Source organism: Mesocricetus auratus, unplaced genomic scaffold (assembly GCF_017639785.1).
Source record: "Mesocricetus auratus isolate SY011 unplaced genomic scaffold, BCM_Maur_2.0 Super-Scaffold_100007, whole genome shotgun sequence".
In the NCBI taxonomy this organism is placed as follows: domain Eukaryota; kingdom Metazoa; phylum Chordata; class Mammalia; order Rodentia; family Cricetidae; genus Mesocricetus; species Mesocricetus auratus.
Window position 1 is genome coordinate 95,784,154 of NW_024429191.1, and position 16,499 is coordinate 95,800,652.

The 16,499-nt window shown below is 51.5% G+C and overlaps 1 long non-coding RNA gene across 3 annotated transcripts; it reads right to left on the minus strand.

Moving 5' to 3' along the window:
- Window positions 1-1,144: 1,144 nt before the first annotated feature.
- LOC110340839 lies at window positions 1,145-14,809 on the minus strand. Of its 3 annotated transcripts, none has more exons than XR_005878557.1 (5): window positions 14,675-14,809; window positions 12,883-12,968; window positions 10,410-10,503; window positions 5,108-5,186; window positions 1,145-1,401 (listed from the first exon to the last, which is right to left on the minus strand). It is a non-coding gene; the product is annotated as an uncharacterized LOC110340839 (long non-coding RNA). The 3 variants fall into 3 exon arrangements; XR_005878556.1 differs by having other exon boundaries at window positions 12,883-13,048; XR_002382670.2 differs by lacking the exons at window positions 10,410-10,503; window positions 12,883-12,968; window positions 14,675-14,809 and adding an exon at window positions 5,770-5,819.
- Between the last annotated feature and the right edge of the window lie 1,690 nt (window positions 14,810-16,499).

Genomic DNA, 16,499 nt, shown 5'->3' on the forward strand with positions numbered 1-16,499 from the left:
GGTAATGCAAGTTGGGATAGAAAGTGAGTTAGGTGCAACCTTTTGGATTCGCCAAGACAGGATGGATATGGAGTATTTTTTTCTGAATATTTCAATGGTTAATGGACTGGACATTGCTGATGTATTCGTTGCCTGTATATATTGTATATAGTTATTGTACTTGTTGCATATAGTTTTTCTTATATTAGTTATAACCTTTTTTATTTTAGACAAAAAAGGGGAAATGTAGAGATATCTTGATTATACTTATTATATTATTAATTATTATACTTATTATACTTATTAATTATTATATAATTAATAAAGCTTGACTGAAGATCAGAGGGAGGAGCTAGTCACTAGTTAACCACAGAGGTCTTGGAGGTCTGTACAGACAGACCGGAAGTGACAAGGTGGGTGAGGAGGAAGGAGACAGGAGCTCCGTCTCTTTTTGGCTGGAAAGTTAGTGAGGTAAAGATGGCTGTGGCTGGCTCCTTCAGGCAAGCCTTATATGCTAGAATATAAACAAGGTATCAACCACTACACCTAAGTGCCTGGGAAGCTGAGGATCCCACTCAGCCCCACAGGCCAGATATCCTGACTCTCTGGATCAGGAGCCAGGGTCTGTCCTCAGAACTCTGACAGGCCACAGGACAGAAACCCACACTGGCCTTAGGGATTCCCAGTCAGAAGCACCAGGGCACAAGCCCCACTAACACTTACGGTCAGCTCTTCAGGCCCCTCCCCTAAAGCTGAGAGCCTAGGTTCAGCAAAGCTCTTCGGATAGCAAAACTACTAAACAACTTCCCACTGAGGGAGGGGGCAATGGGGGGGGGCGGTAGAGGAGACAGACACTGGGCAGGGAGGAGAAAATATCAGAAATAGACATATTTAATATCCTCAAAGAGATCAGAGGAGATATTGCAACCAGAACCAGGAGCAGGATGCTATTTTAGGAACATTTAGAGAACAAAAAAGGCCGGGGAATTAAAAGCATGCAAGCTGAAACAAAAAAAACCTCAGCAGACTGGTTGGAAGATAAAAGTAAGTGAATGTTCCAGAAGGCGAAGCAAAGAGACAAAGAGGGGGGAAATAAGAAAGGAGGAAAAATTAGATGGTGTGCTCGTGAGTGCTGGCATCCGCACAAAGGAAAGAGAGACAGAGGGAGCGTCACAAATTATTTAATTCAAGAAATTTCCACACAATGGATGGGAATTGACCCCCGTCAAAGTACGTTCTCACGGATGCAAAACACTGAAGATGAAAAGAGAAATAAATCTCAAGTTTCAGGTTCCATGAAAAACAGCAAGAATGGCATGGTTCCAGGAGTCTCACCAGGGCAAGCGAACAGATATTCGATGCTGGAGCTATGCCTTCGGGTACGGTGGGTAGTGGTTTCTGGCCCAGCATCCCTTGCCTAACCTGAACAATCAAACGTGAAGTCAGAACGAAGACACTTACGCAAGCAATGTCGTAAAAAAATTCATTTTTAGCACTATTTCCCAACTACTACAGGATGTGTTCCCCAAAACCAGGGAAGAAGGCATGGAGCGGATCCCACTGGAGAGATGAAGCAGAGGTCCAGGAGGAGAACCCACGGTCTGGGCAGGAGGTCACTAATCCAGATGAGAAGGGAGACACTGCACATCAAACCCTCCATTGCCCCTGTCACCCACCGCCACCACCCACCACCACCACCCACCGCCACCACCCACCACCGCCACCACCCACCGCCACCATCCACCACCACCATCCACTGCCACCACCCACCGCCACCATCCACCGCCACCACCCACCGCCACCACCACTGCCACCATCCACCGCCACCACCCACTGCCCTCTCAATGACAGGCAGACCTATCCTGGGTTCTTCTCTGCCCATACTCATGCCAGTATCAGCTAAAGACCATCACTTAAGCCCCCAGAAGTGTCCTTAGAAACAGGAGACTGGTCACAGCGGATAGAGAAACAGACAGGTCAGCTACATCCCTCACCATGCAGCCAACATGGGTCCCAGCTGGGCCCCCATCCCTACGATCTGCCTGTGTGTTCACTGTCCTCATAAGGGGCTATAGTGGGTAATCCCATCGATTTGCCTGGATCTGGAATCATCTAACAAAAGCTGCTGGGCACCCCTAGGGTGAGGGACACGGTTGGTCAGGCAGGAGAGGGAAGCTGCCTTTCGCCTGCTTGCTCTCACTCTTGCTGGTGAGCCCATCTACACTGGTGTGTCCGCACCCTTCACCTGATATAAAGGGCCAGCGTCTTTGAGCTCCCAGTGTAGACTGAAGGGTCAGGAATCCTCAGACCCTCTGCACCAGCCTGGGACTGTGAAGACCTCCAGCCGCATGGCCTGAACAACTGGCAGATTCTCAGCCTTTATAGTGTGAGACAGCTGTTGCTGGGATACCCAAATGGCCTGTAAGCCCATCTAATAAATCTCCTTAGGCATTGGTGGCGCATGCCTTTAATCCCAGCACTTGAGAGGCTGAGGCAGGTGGATCTCTGTGAGTTCGAGACCAGCCTGGTCTACAAGAGCCAGTTCCAGGACATCCTCCAAAGCCACAGAGAAACCCTGTCTCAGAAAAAAAAAAAGAAGAAAAGAAAAAAGAAAAAGAAATATATGATATATATATATTCCACCCGTTCTGTCCCTGGAGAGAACACTGGCTCATACGGGGGCTCTCATAAACTCTGGGGCAGCTGAGGCCCAGGTCTTTCCCTCTTGACTTCTACCAGGCTCCTCCATCAATGAGCAGCAACTCAGGGGCTTGTGTGACTCCGTTTTATAATGTGTGGACTGGGAGGTGGCTCAGTTAACAAAAGCATGAGGACCTGAGTCCCGATCCCCAGGGTGGTGGTGGCTTGCGTCTGTAATCCTAACACTCTGGTTGGGACAGTGACAGACGGATCCCTGAAGCTCACTGGTTGGCTGGCCAGTCTAGCCAATTGGTGAGCTCCAAGTTATATGAGAAACCCTATCTCAAAAACTAAAATGGTGGGGCTGGAGAGATGGCTCAGCGGTTAAGAGCACTAACTGGTCTACCAGAGGTCCTGAGTTCAATTCCCAGCAACCACATGGTGGCTCACAACCATCTGTAATGAGACCTGGTACCCTCTTCTGGCCTGCAGGGACACATGCAGGCAAAATGCTGTACACATAATAAATAGATCTTAAAAAAACTAAAATGGATAACAGCTGAGTTGACCTCTGGCCTACACGCATACAACACACACACACACAAACCTGGGTGTGCACCTGCATGCACACATGCACACACACACACACACACACACACACACACGGCAAATATATATATCACCTTGTACTCCCATCTATGCCAGTTGACATGCTCAACAATACAATGTCCATGAAAAGCCAGGCGTTGGTGGCGCACGCCTTTTATCCCAGCACTCAGGAGGCAGAGGCAGGTGGGTCTCTGTGAGTTGAACACCAGCCAGGGCTGCACAGAGAAACCCTTTCTCAAAAAGCAACAAACAAAAAATGTCCACGAAAGTAAAGCTAAATGGATTTCTGTCTTCTGACCAACCTTTATTAAGCCCGTAGGTGTCCCACAGCTTGCCTATGCTTCTTACAAGGTGCCCAGCTGCTTTGGTTCATTCAACAGAGAAGTCCAAGGTTGCAGCCTCCCCAGCAGCTACAGATGTAGACCCAGCCTCAGATGCTGCCAAGGGCTGTTCCACATGAGGGGAGTGAATGGGTGCCACAGATGAACCTCCCGTCTGATATCTTATTCAAGGGGCCCCAGCACTGGACCCAGGCACTTTCAGAGGTAACATCCAACTTCTCCAAAAGGGGGTGAACCACTGGCAAGCTATCCTGTCTCCCTCAGATGGATGGAAAATGTCTGAAGTAAGCAGGCAGCTCAGGGCTCCAGACCATACCTGGCATAGTTCATTTTTATCGTGGGGGAGCAGCCATGGCCTTGGAGTGCATAGGAAGGAATGAACATTTTTTGACGGTTCCATTCAACTTTGAAAACCAGAGAATACAGGCAGCTCCAAGAGCCTCCTGGGACAGAGGACAGGGTGCCTGCAGAGGGGTCTGCACGCCCCTCTGAAGCCTCTGAGAGTCACTTGCCTCAAATGGGACACACACCATATCTTTCCTCTCAGCCCATGATTGTACAACAATACCCACCCAGAAAACGAATTAAAAATAGGAAAAAAAATCCATCGGAGCCTTGGGTCTGCTGCGGCAGGGTGGCGTCGGATTGCTAGGCAACCCCAGGCAATCCTGCAGGAAGGAGGTCTGTGCAGGCTGGTTGCACGGAAGAAGAGCTCTTGTCCCTTTTGTGTGGCTGTGCTCAGCCAGATCTAAACAGAGGTCCTGAACGGAGAGGAGGTGCGGGCTCTGGGATGGCGGAGCGCACATCCTTCTTTGGACAATTGGATTTTCGGGAGGATGATGGAGAAGAGAGGGGTGGCCGTGTGGTGACTAACATCTGGAGCCACACTGGAGAATCAGCCTGACTTGTGCTTCCAGAGAGGCCCAGGTGCTCGCAATTGTGCAGGGAAAAACAAGCATCGGGGTGTGAATGGCTCTTCCTGGTTCCCAGAATCCTTTCAGCAGGAAGCAGATGTGGGCTAGGTTTGCTGGAAGACTGGAGAAAGCCACAGGGGAGGAATTGGAAGAGACCCTGGGGGGCAGACGGGGAAAGGGAGCCAGGAAATAACGAGGGCCTGCGCTGGATTTGTGCTCCCGAGCGAGAGACAGAAGCAAGGAGCCCACACGCTCCTTCCACAGTCCCAGCCAAGACTTAATCTCATTAAAACGTTTGTGGATGTGAAAATATTGACTAGAAGCACCAAATTCTTAGAAGGGGTGGGCAGCATCCTAAAAACAGTAGAAATTCCCTGTTTGATTTGAAGTTCTGCCGAACACCGGGATAGGGTTCCAGAGCTTCCTGGCGGCCCCGGCAGGGGGCCCTGAGGCCACCACAACCAAGTCTCACAAATCAGTGCTTTCCCATTAGAAAGGTCAGTCAGTCAGGTGTGAACTCACACCCCTGCCATGCCAGAACTCGGGAGGCTGAGGCAGGAAGATTTCAAATTCCAGGTCAGCCTGGACTACTTAGGGACAGGGCTCAGTGGGTAGGGCACTTACCAGCAAAGTGTGAAGGCTGTGTCCAGACCCTGGAAGCCATGTGAAGAAGCCTTCCTCACCGAGTCACTCTCAGTCAGTGCTTTATCAAGGAGACAGAGAAGCAAGTTAGGACAACATGTGAGCCGCGTGCAAGCGCTCACACACACACACACACACACACACACACACACACACACATGCACAATTGTCGCAGAAACAGAAAAAAAATGTACTCAAAGAGAAGGTATCAGCAAGGCCATGTTCCCTCAAAGGCTGTAGAGAACCCTGCCCTCCCCTCGCTCTCAGTTTCTGTCACTGTGGTAGCTGTTGGTTGACAGCATTGTTTTAACCCGTCTGTCTAGTGTGGCCGTGAATGAAGGACATGGCTTCAATAACAGAGGAAGATGAGCTTCATACAAGTGGACCCTGACACCCATGTGGACCTCCACCTTCCTTGACAGACAGGGTCAGTCATCATCATCATCATTTTGGAGAGGGGTGTCTTGTTTTGTTGTTTTGTTTTGTTTGAGATACAGTCTCACGACATAGCCTTGACTAGCCTGGAATTTTCTGTGTACACCAGGTTAGCCTCATCCTCACAGAAATCTGCTTCCCTAACTGGTGCTGCAACGATAAGTGGACACTTATTGAAAGTATAAGTATTTATTGTAGAAATTACTCACAAGAGAAAAACAAGCAACCCAGATGAGCCGAGTAGTTTTTCGCCACCGAACTGGAAGCAGGAAAGAAGGCGAGATGTTCTTTTATTCCTTCCTCTGTACACGCCCCTAGCCACGCCCAAAAATGGGCCTGGCTAGTGACGTAGTTCACCGCCTACGTCCTTATACGTCTTTAGTCACGCCTAAAGTGGGTGTGGTTAGCGGTGCGGTAAACCTCCCTTTTATTGCCTCATCTGTATACGCCTCTAATAAGTCGCATGGCTAATGGCAGAGTACTGTTTCCTCCTACAACTAACCCCTAAGTACTGGCGCTCAAGGCATTCACCGAACATTCGGCTGCTCAGGAGGACTTTGATGGCAAGCGCTCACCACCTTAGTGGATAGCCCCGTCTGTGGGAAAAGCCTCCACGGCTGAACCCGTCCTTGGCACCCATGCCTGCCTCTGGCCATCTGTCTTTGTTCATCTTTCTGTTGCTGGTCACATTGCATCTGCAGTCAGGAAGCAAAGACAGATGTGCTGGTTCTCCACTCAGTTCCCCTCTTATTCACTCCCGTGGGATGGCACTGTCCACATCTGTGGGGGCTCTTCCCATCTCAATACTCTAATCTAGATAATCCCTCACTGGAGTGCCAGGGGGCTAACCTGATCTAGATAATCCCTCACTGGTGTGCCAGGGGGCTAACCTGATCTAGATAATCCCTCACTGGTGTGCCGGGGGCTAACCTCATCTAGATAATCCCTCACTGGTGTGCCAAGGGGCTAACCTGATCTAGATAATCCCTCACTGGTGTGCCAGGGAGCTAACCTCATCTAGATAATCCCTCACTGGAGTGCCAGGGGGCTAACCTGATCTAGATAATCCCTCACTGGTGTGCTCAGAGATTGTCTCCTGGGTGATTCTAGACTCTATCAAGTTGACCAATAATAAGCATCATTGAGCATGACTGGACGTTTCTGTAGGAAGCACCTTCTGGGGTCATGGACGATAAGGAAAGCAGTGGCCGTGGCTCCCTACAAAACCATGAGCTAGGTCAGCCACAGGCTCTCTCTCTCTCTCTCTCTCTCTCTCTCTCTCTCTCTCTCTCTCTCTCACACACACACACACACACACACACACACACACGTGCGCCCATGTCTATACACACATATATGCGCACGGTCCTGCAGAGGTTCTCAGACCACACGGCCCACCCTGACAGCTCCCCTGGAATTGCACACTCTCTCCTGTATGGACTGAACCTGCAGCAAACAGAGGCATGGGGGGGTTACAATGCAGGGTTTCCCACAATGCAAGGTTTCCCACGATGCGGGGTTTCCCACAATGCAGGGTTTCCCACGATGCGGGGTTTCCCACCCTCTCTGTTACTGAGAAGACACTCACTGCCCCACTTTGGGCTGGGTCGTGTGCACCATTTCTGAACACGGGGCGGGGTGGGGGGGTGGGCAGCTGCTCCCAACAAATGTGACCCACAAGTGGTCTTTTGTTGAGCGCCTGCTGTCATCATGAGCCCCCTCAGAGTCTCCCCTTTGGTCTCAGTCCTGTCACACGGTGTTCCCCCGGGTGGGCAATCCCTGCTTTGTGCACCAAACACACTCCCGGGGTCATCGGGCCATCCGTCTGTGATGCCACCTCAGGAGTTCCCTCTGCTTGTACCCAGACGATGATCTACTTCCTGTCTCATCTGTTTAACACGAGTACGCTTACATTTTCCTGGAATCTTATATACATGAAACAGAGCACCTGCTAGGTTTTCCTGGCTTCTTTCTCTCAGAAAAATCCCAAAGAGGTGTCTGCACGGATGCGTGCTTCCAGGTTTGCTCGTTTTCCACTGATGAGTAATAGTCTACCAGGTGGAGAGTTTTGAGTATATCTCAGTTAATTTACTCATGGAATCCATTCACATTTTAGTTGCTTCCAGTCTTGGGAGGGTGGGTAATTCAGATCAATCGGCCGAGAACATTCATGTGGACATACATCTTCATTTGACATGTGTGGTGTATGCAAATGCACCATCACCTGTGTGTGCGTGTATGGAGACCAGTTCAGGGTGTCTTCCTCTATTACCGTCTGTGAATCTGAAGCTGCTCATCTCGGCTAGAGTGACTGCCCAGCCAAACCCTGGGATCCTTCTGACTCTGCCCCTCCTCTCTCCTCCCCCCGTATTGCGGCTACATGCATGAGCCACCATACCTGGCTTTTTAACCTGGGTTTGGGGGATTTGAACTCAGGTCTTGCCTAGCAAACACCTTACCTAATGCTCTATCTCCCTGACCTTTTAAAAAAATTTTAATAAACGAACCGAACAGTAATAGGCCTCTCTCTCTGCCTCTGTCTGTTTCTCTCTCACAAATGGGGGTGGGGTGGGGAGCTGTTGAGTCCCGGGGAGCACAGCCGATGAGGAGAGTGGGAAGCTCCTATCCGTGGCTGCTGCAGAGAAAGATGTGCTGGTGAATAATTGATGGGAAATTGCTCATTATGTAAACAGAGCAGGGACATGCTACGCTTATGGAGACGACGGTGGCAATCTATATCTGGGGCAACATGTGGCATCTGGCATCTTCCACAGCCCGATGAGGGTGAAGGGCACGGGACCAGAGGGGAGGATGTGGAGGAAGGAAGCTCAGAGAGGCCTTGGCCAGGGGACAAGGGGGACAAGGAGCTTCCCTGTGCTGGTCCTCGCAAAAGCATCTCCTAACAGCCCCCTACCCTAACCCGGGCAGAGATACTTCCTGCCCAGTATTCTCTGCACATTCTCGAAATGGGAAGGGGAGGCCTCTGCCTCAGCCAGGGCTGGATTCACAGGTCATTTCCCTGGCCTGGCTGATTCACCACGTTCTAGGGAGTAAGTGGCTCCCCAGTGGACCCAGAGCTGCTCTGATGTAAAAATCAGCATTGAGATGGTGGGGGGGGGGGGGGTCAGGGTAACTGCCACTCAGGTGGTGACCTGAGTTTGATCCCCAGGTAACACACAATAGGTGAAAACTGACTCCCACTAACTATACTCTGATTTCCACGCGGTATACCTGGCACATGCACGGTGTCAGGATGCTTAGCCCCCCCATCTCAAATGCCAGCAGCATCCCTGACAATAAAGCTGGTCCCTCCCTGTCCCAGATCACACCCCGTGTGGCCACTAGGTATATTCCTGTGGCTGTATCCTGACCAATAGGATAGAAAAGGAAATGACATCACAGCCTCCTTCAGGTCAGGTGCTAAAGGGACAGGACACCCCCTACATTTTCTCCCCAAGAGGCTTGTGAATTGAAAACTGTCTTAGACCAAATGTGGAGAGGACCCTTAAGGATAAGAAACCCCAGAAAAGGGCACTGAAATCCCCGTGACCCTCTGGGGCTCAGCCTTGGACTGCCACACCAAAGGAATTCACTTCCCGCAGGGGTAACCCCAGAGTGAGGGTTTAATGGATGAGCGGCTTGCTGCGCCAGCATTAAGAAGCTGCCCTCGGCACCCATGTTAAAAGCTCGGCATGGCAGTGGCAGGCAGATCCCTGGGACTTGCTGGCCAGTCCGTCTGGCTGCTGGGCCGATGAGATTTAGTGAATTACGTCTCAAAAGCAACAAGGAAGACATGTCTCAAGGCAATAAAGTGGAGAATGATTTACAAAACACCCAGTGTTGACCTCTGACTCCCACATACAGGAACATATGAGCACGCGCGCACACGCAGGAACCTGTATACACACACTAAGTTACACAACAAGAAAATTCATGCCGGGCGTTGGTGGCGCACGCCTTTAATCCCAGCACTCGGGAGGCAGAGGCAGGCGGATCTCTGTGAGTTCGAGGCCAGCCTGGTCTACAGGGAAAGTTCCAGGATAGCCTCCAAAAAAAAAATACAGAGAACCCTGTCTTAAAAAACCAAAAAAAGAAAAAAGAAAAGAAAATTCACTCCTCCTTCTGAAATCCTCCCCCTCCCCAATCCTGTCTCTAGGCTTCAAAAATGACCCTTCTGTCCCCACCCAGTGCATCAGACCCCAGAATGCAGCTGGAGATGGGCCGGGCAGGTTTTGCTTCGGATCCTGTGTCACTATAACGTGGACAGGGATAAAGTCCTAGAAGCCTCGGGGAGCAACTCACTCTCCTTTTGCCCCCCAAAAGAAGAGGGCCCCTGGGGGATCCTCCACTAACTCCAGAGCTGTCTCTGGGAGAAGCCTGCAGGCAGGGAGAAGGCAGGTGCCTCCCTGAGCAGAAACGCTGACTGCCTGGCAGATGGGAAGCTCTCAGTGACCCGCACCACAAGGCGACAGAGCTCCAAGCAGAATCTAGGAAGTCCGCCACCCATCCGCCCACAGAGGAGTTCTGACATCTCTGTCAATATTTTCGTCCACAATCCCACACACTCGCACAGCCATCTTCTCCAACTCCATCTTTAAATGCCAAAGATGGACACATATGTTGGAGGACACCATCTCAGGCAGGGCTGGAAGAGGCAACCCACAGAAGAAAGACTCACAAATGACCCAAAGCAGTTGGACCTCGCCAGTCACCAAAGCAATGCAAATCAAAAGGAAAACACCAGACCTGCTGGTGACTCGGGGGGGGGGGGTGGACAGCAGAGGTATGGGGGAGGGGTGTGGGGGTACACGTGACCGCCCTGATGCTTTCCGGTGGGACCCGCATTTACCTTCATCTTTCTGGAGGTCAGGGTGGGGCGCTGATCAAACGCTTCTGGCGTGCGGCTAAGCTTCAGCTCGGCAGTCTCACTTGTAGGATTCACCCTAGGAGACGTTCACAAGCAAACGTGGAGATTTACCTAGAAAGATTTATGCATCAGCATGTCCTAGGCGTCGTGGCTAACATCAAAAGACGGAAAACAAACCCAACGTCCAACGCCGGGGTGCTTGGTAAATAGTTGGCGACTCATTAAAATATCCTATCATGGAAGATACTGGAGGGCACTGCGGAGTGTCTATAAGCCACGGGAGGGGTTGAAGGAGGAGAGCAGCAGGGTGGAGGCCTGCAGCCACTTCCTCTACAAATTTGGACAACAGGTGACTTTGTGTTTTCTTTTTCTAAATTTTAATTTGATTACATGTTCTAAATTGACTCAATTGGATCTGAATTGCATTTATAATCAGGAAAAGCCTACGAAGTATTTTTTTCAAATATGATTAGAAATATTAGAGTCAGTTTGCTTCCCTTCAAGGCAAGGAAGGACAGGAGCCGCCCTGGTAAGGCCAGGACCACCTGGAAGGTTCTGAGAAGTCCTGAACATGTTTCACACCTTCAAAGGAGAGGGCACTGTGGCATGGAAGACAGGGCCAGCACCTCCCACAGCCCCTCCCATGCCCCCACGGCCCCCCACGGCCCCTCCCTCAGTCCCCCCACAGCCCCTCCCCATGCCCCCACAGCCCCCCACAGCCCCTCCCACAGCCCCCCATGCCCCCACAGCCTCTCCCATGCCCCCAAGCCCCTCCCATGCCCCCACAGCCCCTCCCAGCCCCTCTGTCCAATGCTGATTATGCAAACACACCATTGTCTTTTGCTCAGAACTGTGTTCTGAAAGGACCAAGAGGTGGCTTTGTTCATCCTGAAGGAAGAGGGGAGGATGGCTCCTTGCATGTTACCCACCCCCCCCTCAAGAGTGCCTTCCAGGATTAGGCTGAAAATTGCTCAGCTGGCCTCCACACACAGCCTGGCAGGAGGGACATTTCTCACACTCCAGTGAGGCCCTCCCATGAAGACACCTACCTGGGCTGATCATAATTCAAACTCATATTTTGGAAGCTTTATCATCACCGTGTGTGTGTGTGTGTGTGTGTGTGTGTGTGTGTGAGAGAGAGAGAGAGAGAGAGAGAGAGAGAGAGAGAGAGAGAGAGAGAGAGAGAGAGAGAGAGAGAGAGAGAGAGAGAGAGAGAGACCAGGGACACTTCCACAGCTGCCTCCCCAGGTCTCCCCCTTAGCTTTTGAGACAGGGTCTCCCACTCAGCTTTCCTCTTAGACTGCAGTGACTGGGCAGCCAACCCTGGCATCCCTCTGTCTCCTCCTCCTCGGCACCGGGATCACAGGCACACAGCCATGCCCAGCTTCTGTGGGTGCTCGAGATCCCAGCTCAGGCCTCACAGCTGTGTGGCAAACACTTCACCAACACACACACACACACACACACACACACACACACACACACACACACCCTGGGCCCTGCCCCCAGATAACTAACTGTTCAGAGGGCTCTGAGTGTTGATGTTATGGGGTCAGCCTTCCAGCCTCTGGGAGACAGAAAAGGACACTGAGGCTCTGACAGGCTAAATAACCAGGATTCACAGGACTTACTCAGAACACAGGGGTGCGCTTCTACAGAGTAAAGAGTATGAACGAGGATGAGAGCCCCCCACCCACCCACCCAGGCACACACAGGAGGCAGCAACAACCTCCTAACCATGCAGTCAGTTGGGACCAAGTAGGCCCCCGTTAAAGGTTTGATTTCGAAACTCTCCTGTAGTCTCCTGTCTATGGCACTCGTTTCCAGATGGTGGCAATGTTTTGAAGGCTAAGGAGACATTCGGGGGTGGGGCTCAGCTGGGAGAAGTAGGATCAGTCTTTGAAGGAAAGGACACGCTCTCCTGAATCCTGCCTGATTTTCTCTGCTTCCTGAGTGAGCAGCCTGCACCTCTGCTCTCCCTACCATGGACTGGACTGTTCCATACCTTCTCCTCCAGGACGGACTGCACCCAAAGAAGCTGTGAGTCTAGGGAGACCTTCCTCCACAGAAGTAACAAGCCAACCCCACACAGCATTTTAGTCAGGGAGCCTCCAAAGTGACTAACCAGCTAGCGCAGGGGACAAGGGTCACAAGGGTTCCGGAGCAGGAGTCTGGCTCACGTCCTACACACAGATTGCCTGGGAGAGTCAAACTCTGGATGTCCAGACCACGCCACAGCCCACAGTAAAGATTCTGAGGACCTCAGACCCTCTAAGGTGGGTCTCTAACATCAGGACAATGGAACCCCCGACATGACCCCCAACCCCGGGTGAGACCCGCAGTAGGAAGGAACACACGTATTTTTGGATTACAGAAGGCACCACAGACCTTTTAAGAAACACATCAGGGGAGGCGGGAGAAGGGGCAGGTGTGGTCCAGTTGGTAGAGCACTCACCTAGCATGCATGAAGCTCTGGGTTCAATCCCCAGCACTGTCTGAATCAGGGTGACGGCACATCTGTGTAATCCCAGCACCTGAGGGCTGGAGGCAGGGGGACCAGACGCGCAAGGTCATCCTTGGCTACACGGTGAGTTCAAGGACAGACTGGGCTACATGAGACCCTGGACGGGGTGCAAGAAAGAGAGCAGAGAATTTAAAAGATACACAAGCCCCTGCTAGAAATTGTAACTATAAGCTGGGCATGGAAGGGAACACCTACAGTCCCAGCACTTGGGGGGCAAGAGGATCAGAAGCTCAAAGTCACCCTCCTGCCACCAGCCAGTGGGTCTGAGGCCAGCCTGGGCCACATGAAACCCTGTCTTAAAAAGAGAAAAAGGGGCCGGGCAGTGGTGGCGCACGCCTTTAATCCCAGCACTTGGGAGGCAGAGGCAGGCGGATCTCTGTGAGTTCTAGACCAGGCTGGACCGACAGCCTCCAAAACAATACAGAGAAACCCTGTCTCGTAAAAACCAAAAAAAAAAAAAAATGGAGAGAGAAAAAGGGAGGCTGGAGAAATGGCTTCACGGTTAAGAGCGCGGGTTGCTCTTACAGAGGACGTGGGTTCAGTTCCCACCACCCACGTGGTGGCTCTTAACCATCTTCTTCTAAACTCCATGGGCACTGGGCACACGTACGGTGTTCAGACACATGTGCAAGCAAAGCTGTCGTATGTGTAAAATAAAAATGAATAAATCTTTTTAAATTTGTAAAAAGAGAAAGGAAGGCAGGGAGGGAGGGAGGGAGAAAAGGAGGGAGGAGGAGGGGGGGAGTGGGGGAAAGGTTTGCAGGTCTGAAACTGTGAGCACTGGGGCAAAAACAAGGTGTGGGCACTAAAGAACCGGCTAAGCAGAGGGCCAGCGGTTCCCCTGTGTTTGGCTTGAGGGGCTGACTCTGGAGGGGTCTTGAGGATTCAGCCCAGAGCTTGCAGGCAGCATCAGGCTCTCCAGATAATGCAGCGCAACAATGGTGAGCTTGCCTGCCCCCTGGAAACCTGGCCTGGACCAGTTGGCCTCCATCCTCAGCACCCTGCTTGGAGCAAGCCAAGAGGAGCCAGGGTTGACCCAAGGGTGGGAGGTCCTGCCCACTGCTCTCTGGGACACAGGCCTCTCCTTGCTCCCTTGCCACTGAATGCTTCTCCCACGGAGACAGGTCCCAGGGATCTCCTATATGGAACCTCCTCAAGAAACCCTTGCTCGTCACAGGAAGATACACCAACTCATGGAGCCTCTGGTGGAAAATGGCCCGTGGCCTGATCAACACAGGTGTATATTTATGACTCAAGGGACAGGACAAAGGGCAGGCGAGTCCCCATGATCTGCTCCTACTTCGGGAAGGATGCCAGCCCTTTAAGGTCTTAGGAGTACAAACTGCTCCTTGCGTGACACCCTGACAGAGGGCACCCAGCAGCCCTCTAACACTGCCCCATGATCCCTGTGTCCCTGGCTACTTCCCACCAGGGCCCTAGGCACCCCAGCAGCTGATGAGCTGTGTGCCTATGTCTGAAAAGCTATAAGGAATATGGTCCAGCCTCAAAAACTACAGGGCTGTGGGCCTCCTTCCTCATGAATACAGCATTTCAGAAGCCAAGAGACAACTCTGTTGGGAGAACAAGAGATAATTAAACGTACTGGGATCACTGAAGGGGAAACTACTTAATATTCTGGATAGAATTTAATCTTTGGAAGCATGAGCAGCTTTGATTCATCTTAAAGGGTTTTCTACCATCTGGGGGCACAGGTACTACTCACCTGCAGACTGGGCTAAGGAGACCGTGGGCCACGGAGGGTTTGGTGTTCCAGGACTACCACAAAGGTGATGGGAATTGGGAAGCAAGCTGGATCTGCTGCAGGCCAGGGCCTCAAACAGAAAGCCACACACCTGCTTTTGGCAGCCTCTCCTTTTGACGGTTACTGCTATCTGATCGGCAGGTGATGTGGGAAGTCCTGTCAATAAAGCACTGTTGGCCAATAGGAATCTAGATAGGTGGGACTAGGAGTCCAGGAGGACTCTGGGAAGGAGAAACACAGAGAGTCAAGATGTAATGCCATGGGGTAGGAAGCCCGGAACTATTCTCCAGTAAGAGAAATACTTAGATTAACAATTATGGGGTAATTACTTAAGTCAGAGCTAGCCAGTAAGAAACAAGCAAGGCCAACAGCTTCATAATTAAATCAGCGTCTTGTGTGTTATATGGGGACTACAACGCAGCAGAGCCCAGGCGACTGGCAGGTGATAAACCAAAGCAGCTGACACGGAAAAGGCTTCCCTTTACAGGCAGGGACACTGCTAGCCAAGTTGCCTGTCTAAATGGAAGGATCAGGGATTACCAACATAATTCCTGGGTATGCGTGGGTCTCTACAGACCCAGGCCCCAGGGAGAAACAAGTGAGGAAAGGAAACTTCCATTGCATCCTCAAGGTACAGCCTCCCCAAGGGAAGCTGTGTATGTGCAGCTCTTCGGGTTCCTTAGGAAGGGTCAAGAACAGGCTAGGAAGTTGAATGCAACTCACTTCCCTATGAGAAGAAAAGATGATTTCCCAGTGGGAACTGGGGATGGTGGGAATACCCAAGAAAAACTAGGCATGTGTCGCACACCCGTCTGGCTCTCCTTTCACACACAAGCGCCCTCTGTGTTGTGGGGCAGGGGTGGGGATGTCCAGGCTTGCGACCTCCTAGCCAACCTCCACAGCAATGCAGACAGTACCTTTCCCACCACATGCTTCATGTATAGAAGCTACAATGCAGCCTGGTGCAGCCAGCCTGGCCTTAGTGTGGCCTGTGAGAGCCCAGAGCGTGGCAACAGTACCAACCAGGGGCGCCTGACCCCATGGACCATACCGCAGTATTTCAGACACACATCTGGAGACCAGCAACCGGGAAGCTAGATCACACAGGAGCAAGCAGCGCATCCCCAAGCCTTGCAGATGTAGCTGCGCATTGCCAGAGCAATGGTGCCAGTGGACTCCAGCCTCTGGAGATGAGCCAAGCCTTATTTCTTTGATGAAGTTGAGAAGCTGGACCATAGAGCTCTCCACCTTGAGACATCAAGGATGCACTGGATAGTTTTATGTCAACTTGTCTGAGATGAGGGGGCCTGGGTTAAGAAAATGCCTCCACAAGATCAGAAGTGTGTGTAAGCCTGTAGAGCATTTTCTTAATTAGTGACTGATAGGGGAGGGTCCAGCCCCTTGTGGGTTGTGCCATCCCTGGGCTGGAGGTCTACACCACATGGCAAGACAGAGGGAACAAGTCAGTAAGCAGCACCCCTCCGTGGCCTCTTCATCAGCTGCTGCCTCCAAGTTCCTGCCTTGTTTAAGTTCCTGTCCTGACTCCCTTCAATGACAAACTGTTTCCTCCCCAAGGTGCTTGGTTACAATGTTTCAGTACAACAATGCTAACTTTAACTAGGACAACAGGCATCATAGCATATCAGCTCTGCCTCCTCTCATCATTCCCCAACACAAAGGAGTTTCCTAGAGCCTGTAACCCAGGGTTCCAGTCTCTGAAGGGCAGTCTGAGATGAGCTTTTATTCTCTCTTCCCAATGGTCCCTCCCACGCAGCTTCCTGGTCAC